This window comes from Planococcus citri, chromosome 2, assembly GCF_950023065.1.
Source record: "Planococcus citri chromosome 2, ihPlaCitr1.1, whole genome shotgun sequence".
NCBI classification, from domain to species: domain Eukaryota; kingdom Metazoa; phylum Arthropoda; class Insecta; order Hemiptera; family Pseudococcidae; genus Planococcus; species Planococcus citri.
In genome coordinates this window covers 13,383,896-13,388,725 of record NC_088678.1, presented here as the reverse complement: position 1 = coordinate 13,388,725, position 4,830 = coordinate 13,383,896, and the positions used below count along the sequence as shown (strand labels likewise).

The following is a 4,830-nucleotide window of genomic DNA, read 5'->3' as shown; positions in this document are numbered from 1 at the left end:
CTGCAACAATATCGTTCATTTTAATATTTTGTAATCAATCCATCTTTGTGATTACGAGTACGTATAATAAGGGTGTGGTGGTGGTGATGGTTGGTTTTTTGTTTTTAGGGGGAAGCCAAAACCGTTTGGATATGTTTAGGACTATGCGTAAATTGCGATGAGTTTCGAGAGGCCATAATGCACTTATGTAGTAGTCGATGGTTATGATAGGTAGGTAATTATTTAAGCAAATGCCACGATTGGTTAATAGGCAGCTAGGTATGATTATAGGTAGTTGTTTTCCTTGGTATTTTTCTATTGCAGCTCCTTGGCAACTTCTCCTTGAATTTCTTTTTATTTAGGGTTCCATATTCAATGTATCGTTGAACATTTTTGCTTGAATTCAGTAGGTACTTAAACTCTTATTATATTTTTTTAGATACTGAATGAAGATGTGGCTATAACATCCAAGTTGTCCCGATGTCGTCGTCCGTCGTGGATTGAGGTATTCCGTCGCAGTAATTAAGGTTAGTAAATCTCTTATATATTATAATAATTTTGCTCCAAGATAAGCTATATATTGAATTTATAATTTGTATAGTGAATAGTTTTTAGTTAATGCGTTCGAGTTCATAGGACATATATTTAATCAACGATCGTGTATAAATTGCAATTCAGAGTTTCCTTATCGAAATATGCGTATTAAGTGAAGGTGAAAATGATATATATGAAGATATACTTATTCGAATTCATTCGATTTAATTAAACGAATTCTCTATACGATAGTGAGATGGAAGCATGCTCGAGTTTTGTCGACCCATATATTTGTACGATAGGTAACATGTGGAACATACTAGTAAATTAAATCGAGATTCGAGAAACGAAGATTATATATTCGTATGTATGTAGTTCGAGTATTTCAAGAATTTCAAGATTGTATGCGAATTTATAGTACATATTATTAATGGACAGTATTACCTACTCTCGTATTTGATAACTTAAATTTGATCTTAGAGATGTACATATTTTTTTCTAATTATTTGACTTGAAAAATTTGTTTGAAAAGTAATGTGACTGAGATTCACAAATATTGGTAGATTTTCGATTACTCTGTTGGGAATTTCCAATTGAACTAACCTCTTACCTACCTAGTTGAATTTTGAAAGAAAATTACAGAAACGACGTTTGAAGAATTTTTTTTTTTTAATAACGAAAAGAAAATGAGAACAGGGAGATCTGCTTAGCAGTAAATAAAATTAATTGTGGTTTCCATTGTCGCGTTCATTCTACATTTTAAAATGGAAAAATTTTTGACAAAATTCAACTTTTATATATTTTTTAAACTGTTTTGTATGCAAGTGTTGTCTTTTTTTGAATGCAATTAATTGTCGATACGAAAGGTTATCCAAAAATACACCACTAAGACAAATTTTGAGTGCTCGGTTTCATTTTTCAATTTTTGGCGAATTTTTGAAAATTCAGATGCTCTATTTTTCGTGAAGAAATATCAAAATTCGGTAAAGTTACGTCGGGGGGGGGGCGCATAAGGATTACTTGCACCCCCCTGCCGATCCTCCGGGACAACTTTTTTCTTAGAGGGGGAGTCCTAAGGAACAGTTCTAGACCTTGTCCTCGAAAAAAAAGTGGCCCTACTTACAAAATGGCGGCCATTTTGATTGATTGCGTTCCAACATAGAACTCCAGCATAAAAATTTTTAAACCGTACAAAAGTAGATCGAAAGAGCAGGCAAAAATTCATCACCTGTTGAAACTTCAAGTTTAGTGCTAAAGTGCCTTTTTCGATTTTTGGTGAATTTTCAAAAATCAAATTTTGGACAAAATGTGAGAAAAAAATCAACATTTTACCAAATTGACCCAGAAAGCTGAAATTTGAGATATTCCCTATTTGTGACCTGCCAAATCGATTGGAAACTGTTTCAAACCGTTTTGAGCAATTCTGGAGCCTCCAGCAGATTTTTGAAACTCGAAATTCCCTCAAAATTTCATCAAATGGAGTTATTAATTTTAATAAGCTGTGAAGTCGACTGCAGGTGAATTTCAAGTCGTTTTGGAGCCTCCAGCAATTTTTTGAAAATTACTGGAGCCTCCAGTAAATTTTTGAAACTTGAAATTTCCCCCAAAATTTCATCAAAATGGAGATGGAAAGCTGAAATTAACTATGCACTCCAATTTTAACACCCTCCAAGACGACTTAAGGCGAGTTCAAGTAATTTTGGAGCCTCCAGTGACTTTTTGAGAGGGTTCATTGCGTTTTTAGTTGAATTGAAATTTCCAAAAAGTAACTGGAAGCTTCATAAAATTGGTTTGCAGAGTAAATTTCGGCTTGCTAACCCCATTTGATAAAATTTTGGGGAAATTTCAAGTTTTGAAAATCTACTGGAGGCTCCAGTAATTGTCAACAAATTGCTGGAGGCTCCAAAACGACTTGAAATTCACCTACAGTCGACTTTATAGCGTATTGAAATTAGTTTGCAGAGTAAATTTCGGATTTCCAACTCCATTTGATGACATTTTGTGGGAATTTCGAGTTTCAAAAATTTGCTGGAGGCTCCAGAACTAGTCAAAATGGTTTCAAACAGTTTCCAATCAATTTTGCAGGTCGAAAATAGGGTACATCCCAAATTTCAGCTTTCTGGGTCAATTTGGTAAAATGTTGATTTTTGAAAATTCACTAAAATCGAAAAAGGCATTTTAGCACTTGAAATTTTGACAGGTGATGAATTTTTGCCTGCTCTTTCGATTTACCTTTGCAAAATCTGCGATTTCGGATGACCTGTCAATCAAAATGGCCGCCATTTTGTAAGTAGGGCCACTTTTTTTTCGAGGACAAGGTCTAGGATTGTTCCTTAGGACTCTCCCTCTAAGAAAAAAGTTGTCCCGGAGGATCGGCAGGGGGGGTGCAAGTGATCCTTATGCGGGCCCCCCGACTTTTTGTAAGTCTTATATTTTTTGATCGAACGAGTCGATAGTTTTCAGTCCTTTGGCAGCTTCCTCCAGCAGATTTTCAAATTGTCCAGTTTTGGAAAAATTGTTGTGAAAAAACCCAAAATAAAATTCAGCGTATTTTAAGTGCAGGAAAAAATAAAAATATGCTGGAGGCTCTAAAAGGACTCAAAATCACCACCAATTGATTTTAAAATCAGCCAAATTTCAGCTACTTATCTAACTCATCTCAATGTTACTAAATTTTGATTTTTCCAATTTTAAATTTCAAAAAATTCATGAAAAATTGAAAAATGAAATTCATTTATTGAATTTGTCTTGGTGTTGTGTTTTTGTATAGGTGCTTTTTTAGATTTTTTGGCGATTGGTAAGGAAAGGGGAGGTGCGGCAAAATTAATTTCTACATCGAATGTCAACTCGTTTTCGAGATGAAACACATTCGAGTCTCCCTCCTTGTTCTGAATTTCGGCAGACATTTGAAAATCCAAAATTCAATCTTGTTTTCCCTCCTATGTTTCCAAAGCTGTGGAAGGGGGGGTGGGGAGGATTCGTCAATTCAGGAGGAGATTCGCAAATCAAACAAAATTTTTTGAAAAGCCCCATTTCATTACCACATTTTTTCGAATCGATATTGCAAAACAATTTCAAACTATAAATTCTATCTGACTTTAAGAAAAATTGATTATTTCCTCACTCGGTTTCTGTTTGTTCAAAATATTTTCGATTTCACAAAATAGAATTCCTTAATCAATTTATCCTGGGGTTTTCGTTTTTTTTTTCTTCACATTTTGATAAAAGGGGCGTTAATTACGGGTACCTTCTTCTACGAAAGTTTACTCACACAATTTTTAAAATTCAAATAGATCTATCCTTCTATAAACTTTTTCAAAAAGCAGGTTCAATATTTTTTACTCGCAGCATAAGCTGAGACCTTTCCAAACGTATTTTTTGAAACTGAAGAGATCGATGTTCGAAAAGTTTGAAGTCGAATAAAAAATTGCTAAAATCATTATACTCGAGGTTCTTTTCCTATTCCTTCTTTTTTTGAAAATTGTGAAGTATTACAAGCAGCTAGCATTTAAGGCGTATACAGATTGTTGGAAACTTTTTTGAAGAAATTTCATATCCTGCCCCCCTCCGACAAAAACACTCCAGGTTGATTTATAAAAATTAACTTGACATTGAACATGACTTCAAAGTCATACAGTATTCCAAAAATCAAATCATTTTTTTTGTGAAATTTGCTTCCATTCTGAAATTTAGTCGATGTTTTTGCTGAGATTTTTAAATCAAAAGTCTTGATCTTCAATTTTGTTTATTTCGTTTTCGGCTACTCATTTAAATTAAGTAAAAATGTATCTAATAAAGCATGGCATTTTTCTTCAACACGTGCCCTTTTTTTCATTAAAATTCAAAGTTGGTTAATGATCAAAAAAATAAATTATCTAAATCGTTATAGGTAAGTATTCTTATCTGGATTTTTACTAAAATTTATCTTGATGTTTGAAGTGATAAACTTAAATAAGGAAAGAAATGAAAATTTATACCGTACAAGGGAGAAGAGGCAAGACCAAGATTTCTAGAAGGAAAAACTATTTCGATAGTTCAATTTGCGATATAAATGTAGATAGGTGAAAAATTTTTAATAGAAAATAAAGAGGAAAATGTTTTGAGAGAGTGATGTGGATGTAACAAGATAGGCATATTGATAGGTACATTATTAGTTGCAATACTACTTTCAGCTCGGGAAAGGAGGGGATGGAGTATATAATCGGAAGTGAAATTTAAAAAAATTGATTATTTCATTGATATGTCGCTAAAAAAAAACGAGCACCAATATACACGATAATGATCGACGTTACCTATTAAAATAACGAATTACATCCC

General features: G+C 33.2%; 1 protein-coding gene across 2 annotated transcripts in view; it reads right to left on the bottom strand.

Moving 5' to 3' along the window:
- Positions 1-4,830, bottom strand: part of LOC135834744 (uncharacterized) — a 32,490-nt gene that overhangs the window by 26,908 nt on the left and 752 nt on the right. The window lies entirely within an intron of this gene.